We start from the raw sequence: 16,054 nt of genomic DNA on the forward strand, positions 1-16,054 counted from the left end.
AAAAGTTATTTAAAACAAATAATCCTAAAAATAAGTATGCACAATTTAAATACTTTATTTATTTTAAATTATGGAAATTACCCAATTCATGAAGATCACAAGCCACATCTATAATATATCAGCAATGATCTTCAATTCTTTAAAATGGTGTGTAGCAAGTGCAGTAACATGGCACTTGCTCAGCAAGTTAATCGCACTGTCTTACATGGTTTTTGCTGTTATTTCACATTAGTTTTATCACCCATACTTAATTCCCAACAAATTTTTTTTTTTTTTTTTTTTTTTTTTTTTTTTTTTTTTTTGCGGTATGCGGGCCTCTCACTGTTGTGGCCTCTCCCGTTGTGGAGCACAGGCTCCGGACGTGCAGGGTCAATGGCCATGGTTCACAGGCCTAACCACTCCGTGGCATGTGGGATCTTCCCGGACCGGGAAGCGAACCCGTGTCCCCTGTATTGGCAGGTGGACTCTCAACGACTGCACCACCAGAGAAGCCCCAGTGACAAATATTTTTGATGATTGTTATGAACTGTGTGTTTGTAACCCTCTCAGATTCATATATTGAAGCCCTAACCCTAATATCATGGTACTAGAGGTGGGGCCTTCGGGAGGTAATTAGGTTGAAGCACTCATGATGGGATTCGTGTCCTTATAAGAAGAGAAAAAGAATAGACCTCTCTTTTGTCATCATGTGAAGAGATTACAAGAAGGCAACCATCTGCAAATTAAGAAGAAGGCTCTCACAAGAACCAAATTGTCCAGCACCTTGATTGTGGATTTCCCAGCCTCCAGAACTGTGAGGAATAAATGTTTGCTGTTTAAGCCACCCAGTCTGTGGGATTTTTGTCATAGTAGCCTGAAGACAATGACTAAGACAGTAATTTTCTTTTATCTTGTCTCTCCCAAACTATCAATTTAATTTTTATAGTAGCAACAACTCACGCTCATATTTCATCCATTTACATATTCATTAATTAAAGTATAGAGTTGCAATAATGATAAACCTGACATAAAAAGATTTTGAACAAACACACCTGATTTTTGGTCAGCATAATATTAATTCTTTTTAGGCACTGCTCCAAATTTAGCTAAAATGTCTAGGTGTGGCAGCCCACTGAATAGTCTCCTTAGTACCAGAACATAGGTATACATGTATGTATATATATCTGTGCTATAGTGAGAAATAGAGAGTGTATAATATCCTGTAATTCATGATATGGAGGCTGGTTCAAATCTTCTATTCCACTTTTGACCTTGAAGGTATCAGAGAAAGGAAGACCCTGTTCTCAAAGGGTGAGATATCGAGAAAGGAAATTGACTAAGTCCTCTGGTATAAGGTAGTAGACATTCTCCCCCTATTCTCAGTAGAATCTGATATGTATCCAGTGGGGGTGTTTAAAAAGCTCAGAGAGGATCTGTGAGACAGAGGCATGAAGAAACCAGAGGTAAACCTTTAAGAAAGGGAGACATGAGGAAACACTGATAGAAGGCAGTATTGACAAGTAGCACTCACAAGAGAAGGGTTGAACAGGCCAGTCCTTCCATGGTGGAAGTCAAAAAATTCCTATACTAAAGCTTTTATCACAGAGAGAGAGTTGAGCTCAAGTGGGCCTAGAAAATGCTCAATGACCACAAAGGAATCAAGGCAGCAAAGAAAACGACTAAAAAGCTGACATTAGAAGACCACACAATGAATAACCATGGTGAGTTACCTTGGATGTCCTGACTTTGGGACACACTCAGAGCTTTATTTTTCTTTAATATTCAATAACAGTGTAATAAAAGCAAATGTGTACAAATTGCTTAGGACTCAGGATTCTTTAAACCCAGAGGCTATTTAATCATTCTAATAATTTTATGAAAGGGATGCAATTCTCATTCCCGTTATTGACTGATGAACCTGAGGCTTAGAGGGTTTTAATAACCCAACTCAAATAGCCTGAAATTCTCACCAAAGTCTCTCACTCCAGAGCCCTTGCTAGGAACTACTGCTATACTTGGTAATGCCCATATTCACATGTACCTTGAAGGTTCTGGCTTTTGTTTATAATTCTTAATTAAGATGGTAAGAGTAAGAGAGGCATTTGGGGGACAGAAAATTTGAGAGAAGCTGCCCTGGTGTATACAACGGTATACAACCAAAGCCATTCCCCTTAGTGCCTGGCAGAGAGAGTGGATTCTAAATGTCCCTCTGCTCTCTCTATGGTCTCCATTAGAGATTACAACAGTTACTAGATAAAGTTAAAGACTCATGTAGTGATCTTCACATTAATTGGACTGTAATGTATATCCTTGGTCAAGCACATCTTTCCCAGCACTCCTCTCTACAGACTGCAATCAAGACACTTATAGAAGATGCACTGGCTACCGAGACCCCAGGGCAACCTTAAGTTTCACTGGTCTTTTAGAGGAAAACACACTTAATTTTGATACTGAAGGGCTATTAAGACTGGGGTTAAAATAAAAAATCTTTTGGAACATAGAATGTCAAAGATTGGATAGGAAATGTTTTTCCCTCATATATTTTAGAAGACCATGAGCATACCAACCTCTGGTAACTCCACTTCAAGTTGCCAAATTCCTGTTTCATTTCGGTAAATATGAATTGTAGTGAATAGCTGTGTTAGCTCTGTTGCTATTCTGAAAGGAGATCGCTTCCATCAACTCTTTTGCAAGCAGTAGCTATGAAAAACACATGTGTGCTTGGACACCTGTTACATTCATACATTTGTAGAAACAACTACACAGATTTTCTAAACGCATGCACACATCCGTAGATAACACACCATGTGTTCCAAGTTGCTCTAGCTAATTTCAGCTTAGAGAAATCTTCCTAGAAAAAATGTTTTTGTTTAAATAAAAGGACACTCCAAAAGCAGGAGGAACACGCTGCTGTTACACATCGCTTAGAGAAGCAGAGATTCAGTAATTGGAGGATTAATTGGAAAAAAAGTGGAGTAGTGGAGTAAGTCTGCGTGTGGACTTGGGAAATGTGCATTAAAGCTACTTTGGATCACTTACTTACAAGGTTTCTAACTACCAGTTAGTCAATTAACCTCTCTGACTCTATTGGTCATGGGAGTTTCTTTTCCAGTGAATTTTCTATTCACATTTATTTTCCCATTTTTTAATGGGAATATTTTTTCTTGTAAACTTACAGAAGGTTTCAGTAAATGTGCGTTCTGGACACTGATTTTTTTGTTGAATATATGCATGTCAAATACCTTGACCCAGGCTGGTTGTCTGATTCCATCAATATATGATTAGAATTTGGGAAAAGCTAGTGGAAATGCACCTTGCTACCACTCTTTTGAGCTGGACATTGCATATTTTATTATCCAGAAATTTCATGAGATATGTATGAGGGTGTTTCCTGCAACATTGTTTATAATAGGAACTAATTCTTGCCAAGGCATTACTGTTTCCCAAGAACTCTTTTAAGACTTTCATTTGTACTATGTAATTTAATCCTAAAAATTATGTGGTAGGTACTATTGTTATACCCATATGAGTAAATCAAGGCACTGCAGTTAAATAATTTTCCCCAAATTACAAATAAAAGTAACCCAAAAGGGATTAGAGCCCAGGATTTCTGGCTTCAGAGCTCATACCACTCACAACTGTCCTGAAGTGTCATCGGTATAAGACTGAATAAATAGAGTATATTTGATAATTTAATGAAGTACTATTCTGTTAAACTATAGATTTATATGCATCAGCATGGATAAATGTCAAAATGATAAAGAAATGCTAGTTTCAAAAAGAAATGTATAAAAGTAAGCTATCATTTAAAGAACACACAAGACAGTATACAGATATAGATAAATACACATGTATTTTTATGCATTGATGTACCAAAGTTTGCAAATATGATTAGCATTAACAAATGTGAACCTCGAAAGAGAAGTAACTTCTTTAGAGGGTAAGAAGGAAAAATAATCAACATATTTCTTTCTTTCAAAATAAAAAGAGAAAAATGAAGCAAATATGGCAAAATATTTCATCTGTTAAATATGGATAGTGAGTACAAGAATACACTATAAATTGTTTTCCCTACATTTTATGTTTAAAATATTTCACAAATCAAAATTTAAAAAGAAAAAGAGGTAATACATGAGGGTCCTTTGTAAAAACAAGCATACTATACAAATGGAAACTATTTGTTTTGATCATCAAAAGTGAAGCAGAGGGGCTTGATTTCCAAATGTCTGAGTAAAGACTTCTGAAAATCCTCTCCCCTATAAAAGCTATATAAACTCTGCAAATGAATTAAAGGCTTGAAAAATCCATGAAATGTTTATTCAAGAAAAAACAACTAAATTTTAGTCAAAACAGTGAGCCCTGCAGTCTTTTAGCTTGCCATAATCCGATCACTCTCTCCCCAGCTCCATGGGAGCTTTGAAAAGCAATAGTCTCACAACTATAGTAACTGTGAAATCAAGTAGTCTAGCAGCCACCGGAGGAGCCAGAATAGTTTGGAGCTTCCTAAAAAGCCCCAGAGAACTGTCACCCTTTGACTTGCTTGCAGCATGATGAAAAGTCCAGTTTCAGTACTTGTTTTTACTTGACCCAACTCAGAACTCACTCTCTGTCAACAGCCCTAACCTGTATGGTATTTGCTGAAAAGAATCAACAACAATTGTTTAACATAACAGTTGCCTGAGGTAGTGACACCAGTCAGAGGTAAAACTTAGGGCTTTGTCAGGCTCCGCATAATCAGGAAGTGAAGGCTAAGACAGAGAGGTAGACTGCTTGTCAAAACATTAAAGACATGCTCATCAGAGCCTCTCAGCAAATGTTGGTAGACTCACTGGTTCACGACATTTAAGAAAATCTCTATTTGTTAGCTTACAACTAAGATAACTGAGCACACATCAATTGCCACATAACAAATAATACACACTTTAAAGAAATAGTCAAAAAAATACTAAATGACAATAACAATAAAACAAATAACAATGACAACAAACCCTAGTGGAAGAGAGAATTGGATTGCTAAAGGTGCCACAGTACATTATTCTAAATGTCTAGATAATCAATAAAAACTTATAAGATACCCCAAAAAACAGGAAAGTATAACCCATACACAGGCAATGGGAAAAACAAGCAGTCAATAGGAACTGACCCTGAGAATTCTAGTAAGATATTAAACTTACTCGAATTTAAATCAGTTATCATAAATACATGCAAAGAACTAAAGGAAAACTTATATAAAAATGAGAAATATGTGTCACCAATAAAAGGAATATCAGTAAAAAGACAGGAAGTGTAAAAAAGAACCAGGTAGAGGGTCCCAGAGGTAAGATGGCAGATGCCCTGGAGTGCAATGTGGTAACGGTGGCAACTGAACCAGAGCTGCTATATGACAAGGAAGCAAAGAGATATGTGTCCTAAAAATGCTAGCTATTACAGGAATCGAGCAGCCACCTTAATGATGCTCAGAAAGTTCTGGGAAGCTCTTGGAGATGCACAGCAGTCAGTGAGGGACATCTACGAGAGGACAAATGCCACCTATCTCTAGGGAATGCTACGGTGGCATGTCATAGTTTCCAGAGAGCCCTAGAACTGGGTCAAAAAAATGCTCAGGCACAACAGGAGTTCAAGAATGCCAATGCAGTCATAGAATATGAGAAAATAGCAGAAACGGATTTTGAGAAGCGGGATTTTCGGAAGGTTGTTTTCTGCATGCACCGTGTCCTAGAATATGCCCCTGCCTGCCATCACTTTAAAACCCTCAAAACAGAATGTTTAGCAATGCTGGGTCATTATCCAGAAGCACAGTGTGTGACCAGTGACATTTTATGAATGGATTCCACCAATGCCGATGCTCTGTATGTTCGAAGTCTTTGCCTTGATTATGAAGACTGTACTGAGAAGGTGGTTCAGTTTTTTTGTCCAAGCTCTAAGGTTGGCTCCTGACCATGAGAAGGCCTGCGTCACTTGCAGAAATGCCAAAGCACTTAAAGCAAAGAAAGAAGATGGGAATAAAGCATTTAAAGAAGGAAATTACAAGCTAGCATGTGAACTGTTCACAGAAGCCCTGGGGATAGACCCCAATAATATAAGAACAAATGCTAAACTCTACTGTCATTGGGGTGTGGTTAATTCCAAGCTTAAGAAACTAGATGATGCAATAGAAGACTGCACAAATGCAGTGAAGCTTGATGACACTTATATAAAAGCCTACTTGAGAAGAGGTCAGTGTTACATGGACACAGAACACTATGAAGAAGCAGTACGGGACTATGAAAAAGTATATCAGATGGAGAAAACAAAAGAACACAAACGGCTCCTAAAAAATGCACAGCTGGAACTGAAGAAGAGTAAGAGGAAAGATTATTACAAGATTCTTGGAGTAGACAAGAATGCCTCTGAGGACGAGATCAAGAAGCCTTATCGGAAACGGGCCTTGATGCACCATCCCGATCACCACAGTGGAGTCATTGCTGAAGTTCAGAAGGAGGAGGAGAAAAAGTTCAAGGAAGTCAGAGAAGCTTTTACCATTCTCTCTGATCCCAAGAAAAAGACTCGCTATGACAGTGAACAAGACCTGGATGAAGAGGGCAAGAATATGGGTGATTTTCATGCAAACAATATCTTCAAGACATTCTTCGGTGGTCCTGGGGGTTTCAGCTTTGAAGCATCTGGTGCAGGGAACTTTTTTTTTCAATTTGGCTAATGAAAGGAAACCATCCAGAACCCAGAAAATGCAGACTTGCTCAGTTTAACCTCCAGTGTGGACACAGTTCACCTCCTCCCTTCATCATGATCCACATACTTAGAGCAGTTTCATTCTTTCAATTAGATACCCAGTGTCTGAGTGAGTCGGGTGAAGGAAAGCGAGCCAGCACTGAAGACTGCGGGTAGGGGAGGGAGGTGGGGGTGGACAGGGCAGCTTGTGAATTTTTGTTTTACTGTTTAACTTTATTAAAACAAAACAAAACAAAAAATGAACCAAGTCGAAATTCTACAGTTGGAAAGTAAAACAATTAATATAAAACATTCACTAGGGGGGCTCAACAAGAGATTACACTGACAGAAGGAAGAATCAGTTATCATGAATAAGGGTCAATTGAGATTATCCAGTCTGAGAAAGAAAATGAAAAAGGAATAAATAAAAACAACAGAGCCTTTTGGTTCTAATGGGACACCATCAAGCATACCAACATATGGCTAATGTAGGCCCCAGAAGGACTGGAGAGAGAAAAAGGTGTAGAAAGACTATCTGAAGATGGAATGGTCGCAAACTTCCCAAATTTGACCAAAAAGTATTATACTGTAATCTAAGTAGCTCAATAAATTCTATGTAGAATCAACACAAAGAGATCCATGTTTAGAGACATCTTAGTCAAATTGCTGAAAACCAAGATAATGAAAGAATGCGGAAGTAACAAGAGAAAAGCAACTTATCATCTGCAAGCTATCTTTAGTAAGATAACATCTGACTTTTCATTAGGGATCAGCAAGGTCAGAAGGCAGTGGGATGGCATGTTTAAAGTGCTGAAATAGAAGATTGTCAACTAAGAATTCTACATCTGGCAAAATTAACCTTGAAAAATGAGGAAGAAATTAAGACATTCTCAAGTAAATAAAATCAGAGAATTCATGGATAGCATGTCTGCTCCAGAAGAAATAATAAAACATTTAACTTCAAGCTGAAATAAAAGGATATTAAACAGTAACTTAAATACACATGAAGAAATAAAGAACACTGGTTGAGGTAAATACATAGGTAAATATAAAAGACAGTATCAGTGTATTTTCATTTGTAACACTTTTCTAATCCTCTCTGATTTTTAAAAACTGCATAAAGCAATCCTTATAAGACTGTGTTGATATGTTTATAGTGTATACATTTGTAATTTGTATGTCCATACAGTGGAGATGAGGGGATAGGAATGGAGCTCATTGGAGCAATCACTTTATAATTTAGAAATATGTGGAAATTAAACATGTTCCTAAGTAACAAATGGGCAAAGAAGAATCAGTGGGATTCTTCTTTGTAATTTCCCCTATAATTCAAGGGGAAATTACAAAATACTTTGAACTGAATTAAAATGGTAGCACAAAACTTATGAGACATAGCTAAAGCAGTCATTAGAAGAAAATGTACAGCTGTAAACACTTATATTAAAAAAGAACTTAGATTAATAACTTAACCTTCCACTAGGGAAAAAAATAGTAAAAGGAAAGAATATTAAACCTAAAGCAAGCAGAAGGAAGGAAATAATACAGATTAGTGCAGAAATTAATGAAAAATAAAGAAGAAAAACAATAAGGAAAATCAACAAAATAAAAAGTTGGTTTTTGAAAAGATCAACAGAATTGACAAACCATTACCTAGCCTAACTAAGAAAGAAAGAAAATTCCAATTAGGAATAAAAGAAGGACATGACCTAAGACATATATAGAAAGTAAAATATAAGGGAATATTATGAACCATTATGTGCCATCAAACTCAAAATCTAGAAGAAATGAACAAATTCCTAGAAAGATACAAACTACTAAAGCTGCTTTACGAAGAAATAGAAGATATAAATAAACCTATAACAAGTAAAGAGAGTGAATTAGTAACAAAAATTCTTTCCACTAAGAAAACCCCACTCACATAGATTCTACCAAATAGTGAATTCTACCAATTAAAAAAGAATTAACAACAATCATTCACAAACCTTTCCAAAGAAAATACAGATGAGAAACAATTCCCAACTCATTCTATAAGGCCACTGTTACCCACAGCATATATAAAGATTTAAACACCATAACAAAATGGAATATGCTACAGAAATTCAAGGCTGGTTCAACGTACTAAAGTCAATTAATACATTCCATATTATAAAATAAAGGACAAAATTCACATAATTAGCTCAAAAGATGCAGAAAAAATTTTATAATATTCAACACATTTTCATGATAAAATACATAACAAACCTAGGAGTAGAATGGAACTTGCTTAACCTTATAAAGAGCAGCAATGGAAAATCCACAATTAACTTCATATTTAATGGTGAAAGACTGCATGCATTCCCTTAAGATCAAAACAAGACACGAATTTCAATCTCATATCTTCTATTCAACATTGTACTGGAGATTCTAGATAGGAAAATTAGACAAGAAAGTGAAATAGAACATCCAGATTGGAAAAGAAGATATAAAACTACCACTAATTGCAGATGATATGATCTTGTATATAAAATCCTACCAAACTCACCACAAAACTATTGCAGTTGATAAATGAGTTAAACACAATTGCAGGATATGAACAATATAAAAAATTCAATTTCAAAGATAAATTTAAGAAATAATTCTATCCACAAGACCATAAAATGATAAAATACATAGAAATAAATTTTTTAAAAGAAGTGCATCACTAATACACTGAAAACTGAAAAATATCATTGAAATAAATTGAAGATGTTCTAAATAAATGGAAAGACATCCCATGTTCACTTAGTAGCGTTAAAATGTCATTACTCTTCAAATTGTTCTGAAAAATCAATGTGCTCCCTATCAGCATACCATTTGACCTCTTTGCAGAAACTGAAAAATTCCAAAATTCACTTGGAAACTCAAGAGACTGAAAATAGCCAAAAACATCTTGAAAAATAACAAAGTTGGAGGGTTCACACTTCCTGATTTCAAAACTTGCTACAAAACTACAGTAATCAAATAATGTGGTGCAGACATAGAATAGACATATAGATGACTGAAATAGAATTAAGTCCAGAAATAAGTCTTTACACTTATGGGGGATTGATTTCTTGACAAGGGTTCCAAGAAAACTGAATGGGGAAAAGACAATCTTCTCAACAAATGATGCTGTGACAAGTGGATATCTCCATGCAAGAGAATGAAGCTGGACCCTTACCACCTACCATATACAAAAGTACACTCTAAATGAAAGGGAGGCCTAAATGTAGATGATAAAACTATAAAACTCTGAGAAGAAAACATAGGCAGAGTTCTTCATGACATTGAATTAGACCACAGTTTCTTAGATATGACAGCAAAATTACAAGAAAAAATAGATAAATTGAACTTTATCAAAATTTAAAATGTGCTTCAAAGAGCACCACCAAATAAGTGAAAAGTGAATTTATTGATGTTAGAAAATCATGGTGTTAGCAAACCATGTATCTGATAAAGAACTATTTTCTGAATATTTAAAAAACGATTACAACTCAACAATGAAAAAGTTTTTAAAAACCCAATGAAAACATGTGCAAAAGTTCTAAAATGACATTTCCCAAAAGAAGATATAAAAATGGCTAGTAAGTAATGAAAATGCTCAATGTCATTAGTCATTAAGGAAATGTAAATCAAAACCACAATAAAATACCATTTCACACACACTATTATGACCATAATAGAAAGGACGGGCAATAACAAGTTTCAGTAAAGATATGAAGAAACTGAAATATCATCCATTGTTGGTGGGAAGGCAAAATTATGAAACTATGTTGGAAATCAGTTTGCCAGTTCCTCAAAATATTAAATTAGTTACCATATAACCCAGAAATTCCACTCCTAGGTGTACTCCCAAGAGATATGAAAACATATGTTCACATAACAAATTATACAAAAGTATATTAATAATAAATAATAATTGCTATTAATAATAATAATAAAATTTAAAACATTATTAATAATAACCCCAAAGTGGAAATAACCCCAATGTCTATCAACTGATGAAAGGATAAACAAAATGCAGTACATACAGACGATGGAATGTTAGTCATAAAAAGGAATGAAGCTCTGGATATGTGCTACAACATAGATGAAGCTTGAAAATACCATGTTATGTGAAACAAGCCAGACACAAAAGATCACATATTATGTGATTCCACATACATTCAATGCGGCAAATCCATAGGGACAGAAATTATTATATCAATGTTTGCCAGGGGATGGGGACAGGGGTCGGGGAGAATGAGGAGTGATTGTTAATGTTTATGGAGTTTCTTTTTGGAGTGATGAAAATGTTCTGAAGTTAGATAGCACTGATCTATATGCAACTTTTTGAATAGTCTAAGAAACACTGGAGAGGGACTTCCCTGGATAAGGATTTGCCTTCCAATGCAAGGGGTGCAGGTTCGATCCCGGATTGGGGAGCTAAGATCCCGCATGCCTCATGGTCAAAAAACCAAAACATAAAACAGAAGCAATATTGTAACAAATTCAATAAAGACTTTAAAAATGGTCCACATCAAAAAATATCTTTACAAAATGCTGGAGAATATATATTAAATTAGTAAACTGTACGGTATGGAAGTATATCTTAATAACATGTTATTAAAAAAAGTGAAGTGAAGCAGACACATTTTGCATTGGAGTGGGATGGCTATGCTGTCAGCATTGATCAAATTAACTGGACAATCAACAAATCTTTCAGCAACTTCAGGCCATGAAGTCACAACAGCGACCAGACACCTCATTTTTAACCATAGACCCATGCTACCTTGCAGTGCTTTCAAATGCATATTTATGAGAGAGATGTCATAAAGAGCCATACTGTTCTTATCGCCTCAGTATGGAAAACTTCCACACCAGAGTTGAAGGTAAAGTACCCGACATTCTGGGGAAGTTGCATAACCATTATGAGCTCAGGGATAGAAGATTATAGTAACTGTTCAGATGGAATGGATATGATACATGTCCAAAGTCCCAGGCTTACATAGACCTCTGATAAAATCCCTGTTGTCAGAGTAAGGAGACAGTCAGAGATTCAAGGTCTCTGCTCTCACACGCTATGAGGTCTGAATCATGGGCTGTGCATCAACAGAAAGCTGCTGAGATTACTCACTAAAGCGGTCCCTACCAAGCTTTTATTCTCACCAGCCTGATTACCATCTCAGTCCATTGCTTTTGATCTTAGAATTGCTGTCTCCATAGCCAGTAAAACAGACAGATATATGGACTCTTGTCTCCACAGTTTGTCTTTTCCATGTTCAAACTAGATCCCGGTATTAATTCTCTATCCTGAATGGCTTACAAGATAAAATAAATGTATCTTTACCAAAGAAATTGGAAGTAAGGCTAACTAAAAAATGTTGTAGTAGAAGTCTTCAATCTTTAAGGTATGGGTATCTTGGTATCTTCAATTACTGAAATTACAAGGTGCAGGTGGTGAAAGCGCATCACTGATTCAGATAGCTCATGAAACTGCTTTAATATGATGTACAAGTAAGGAATAAACATTGTAGTTATCATTATGACCTCTCCTTCACTTTTCATTCCCAAAACACAGTCGTTTTTGCTAAAACACATAACAGAGTACATGTAAGCAGAGTATCTTGAACAACTCTGACCAGACTTTTCTGTTTGTTTTTTCTAAGTTAAAAAAAAATTGATATATAGTTGATGTACAATATTACATAAGTTACAGGTGTACAACAGAGTGATTCACAATTTTTAAAGGTTATACTTCATCTATAGTTGTTATAAAATATTGGCTATATCCCCTGTGGTATATAATATATTCTTGCAGCTTATTTATTTATACATAGTACTTTGTACCTCTTAAACCCCTATCTCTGTCTTGACCCTCCCCACTCCCCTCTCCCAACTAGTAACCACTAGTTTATTCTCTATGTCTGTGAGAATGCTTCCTTTTTGTTATAGTCACTAGTTTGTTGTATTTTTTATATTATACATATTAGTGATAACATACAGCATTTTTCTTTCTTTATCTGACTTATTTCACTTAGCATAATACCCTTCAAATCCATCCATGTTGCTGGAAATGGCAAAATTTCATTCTTTTTTATGGCTGAGTAGTATTCCATTGTGTATATATATATATATATATATATATATATATATATATATATATATACTGCATCTTCTCTAGCCATTCATCTGTTGATGAACACTTAGGTTGCTTCCATATCTTGGCAATTGTAAATAATGCTGCTATGAACATTGAGGTGCATGTATCTTTCCAAATTAGTGTTTTCATTTTTTTTTTTTCAGATATATACCCTGGAGTGGAATTCCTGGGTCATACAATAGTTATATTTTAGTTTTTTTGAGAAACCACCATACTGTTTTCCATAGTGGCTGCAAGACTTTTCTGTTTTTGAAATGAACAAAGACAACATCTATATGATGGCTAGTCATCACTTAAAATCCTAGGGGGTTAGTCAGTGTTACTACATTGAGTTCATTCTATTCCACTCCCAAACAGAAGAGATTGACATTTTGGTTATCCTGCACATCTTGCCTATAAGCAAAGGAACAATTTCAATTAGACTCTTCAAAATACAGGAAATAGCCCATGGTCTCTTATTGCTGCTTTCCCAGACCACTAGGGATCTGAACACTTCAGGTCAGAATTACTGGTGAGGTGGAAAAACTCAAAAGCCCTGCATTCTGATTCCAATCACTAGCTTACTTTCTAGCCTGATCGTAGCATAAAGCATGGGAAAGTCATCCTAAAATTGTGACCAATATCCTTGTGCACAATGCAATCATGAGTCAGACAGGGACTACAGCATGAATGGTGGTGTCTATTGCCATATGGTGTAAAGAGGGTAGATGTTTTCCCCACTGACTGTTTTTTTAAAAATGGAATTCATAGAATCATAGAATCTTGGATGATTTTTTGTCGATGAATTAGTTTAAATAATGGCCCCAGAAAGGTACATTTCAATTCCTGGAACCTGTGAATGTGAACTTTTTTGGAAAAATAATCTTGCAGATGTAATTAAGTTAAAGATCCTGGAGATGAGCTCATCCTGGATTATATGGATGAGACCTACATCCAATGACAAGATTCCTTAAAAGAGACACACCAGAAGCAGTTACAGAGAGAAAAGGACCATATGAAGATGGAAGCAAAGATTAGATGTTTGCAGCCCCAAGCCAAGGAATATCTGGTACCATCTGAAGTTAAAAGAGACAAGGAAGGACTCTTCTCTAGAACTTTCAGTAGAAATGTGGTCCAGCCAATGTCTTGATTTTAGACTTCTGGCCTCCAAAATTTTGAGAGATAAATTTCTGTTGTTTTTAAGCCAACAATTTTTTTTGTGGTAATTTGTTACAAAAGCCACAGGATACTAATACACTTGCTTCGACACCTAATAAATAGCTTTTCACACATAGATTTTTTCCAATTCTGTAGTAGTGTCATCAATACTGAGATGAACATTGCACCATCTGGTGACCTAGGGTGACATATTTTCAAAATCTTCTGCTAGGGTATCAGGTCTGTATCCTGGTTTAGACATGTTTCCTTTTCACAAGTCTATGTGGGTTCACTTATCCAGTAATGAGAATCTTTAAAGCAAAAGTAATAACTGTAATCATCTCTCACTTAAACAAAAGAGTATCATTTTTAATCACAATAATACTTGTTAGGGCAACAATCGTACCATGTTGTGTATAGATTTGGATTCTTCCTGTTAGGCCTAGGACTAGTAACTCAGTCTCACTTGTGCCTCTGTTTACTCATCTATACAATGGGGATATTAACAGAGAATATTAGAGTTTACTGTGCAAACTTCATACCGAGTTCCTTAGCATAGTTCTAGACACCCAAAGCCTTCACTCCTCAGTACCATTATCACAACAGGAATTGAATAACAAGAAAAGAAAAAAAATTAGAATAAATCGATCTTAGTTCTTCTGGGACTCTCTTTGCTGGTAGAAAATGACTCAGCCTAGAAGGTACTTGTACTTTTAAATAGTGAAAAGAAGTGATAAATTCTTGTTGTTTATAAGCCAACATTTTTTTGTGGTAATTTGTTACAAAAGCCACAGGATACTAATACACTTGTTTCAATACTTAATAAATAGAATATATTAGTTTTAAATAGTGAAAAAGGGATTAATGCTACAAATGTTACCTTACTGCAAAAAGAAATATACTCAACCCCTACTACCATTTCACTGTCCCCTGAAAATTACCTCTGGTCCTAATCTGACTACTACCCTTCAGTTTTAAAAAATAAATTTGGTCAAGTTTACCCCACTCCACCTCAACACATCCCATGCCCCTCCCTGGCTGTTACAAGAGGTGCAAGGCACAGAATACACCAAGTCACCATGTCTCTGTACATGTTGTTCATGCTAACTGCAATAATGTGCCCTTTTCTTCTTCCTGGTGAACGCTTTTTTTTTTTTTTTTGTGTGTGTGTGTGTGTGTGTGTGTGTGTGTGTGTGTGGCATTTTGCAGTTAGCACTCCAGTCCTGCTAACTGGGAGGCTGTATATGCTCTTTATTTATTTATTTTTAAATAGACTATATTTTTAGAACACTTTTATACTTACAGAAAAATTAAGCAGACAGTACAGACTGTTTCCATATATCCCACACCCAATTTTCCTTATTATTAACATCTTACATTAATTAATATGGTACATTTGTCACAATTAATGAAACAATATTGGTATGTTCTTACTAACTAAAGTTCATACTTCATTCATATTTCCTTAGTTTTTTCATAATGTTCCTTTTCTGTCCCAAGATCCCACCCATGACACCACATTACATTAGGTTGTCAGGTCTCCTTAGGCGTATCTTAAGGGTGATAGCCTTTCAGACTTTTCTCACTTTTGATGACTGTGACATTTTGAGGAGTACTGGTCAGATATTTCCTAGGATGCCCCCTATATTGAAAGTTATCTGATGTTCTTCACATAATAAAACCCCAGTTATGAGTTATTGAAAGGAAAAACATAGAAGAAAAGCACTACTTTCATCACATCATGAGTACATACTATTGACATGATACATGATTTATCGACCTGATTTATGTTGACCTTGATCACCTGACTGAGGAGTGTGTGTCAGTTTTCTTCACTACACTTCTGCTCACTTTTAATACTCAGTATAAATGTCACCACCTCTTTGAAGTTTTCCTGGCTTCTTTCAGCCCTTAGCAGACTATTTAATCTATTTTTTAGTTATTAAGCATTTGTTAATCACTCACCACATGTCTAGCATGTTGCAAAAGTGAGGACGCAGCAATTTAAATAGGCAATACACATTTTGTGAATGAATAAATTACTATATGAGTTAATGGTTTTATGCATAAGCAGAGTATTTTCTTTTCATA

At 35.6% G+C, this 16,054-nt stretch overlaps 1 pseudogene; it reads left to right on the plus strand.

Moving 5' to 3' along the window:
- Nucleotides 1–5,301: 5,301 nt before the first annotated feature.
- Nucleotides 5,302–6,720, plus strand: LOC116749306 (annotated as a pseudogene).
- The last annotated feature ends 9,334 nt before the right edge of the window (nt 6,721–16,054 follow it).

This window comes from Phocoena sinus, chromosome 2 (assembly GCF_008692025.1).
Source record: "Phocoena sinus isolate mPhoSin1 chromosome 2, mPhoSin1.pri, whole genome shotgun sequence".
NCBI classification, from domain to species: Eukaryota; Metazoa; Chordata; class Mammalia; order Artiodactyla; family Phocoenidae; genus Phocoena; species Phocoena sinus.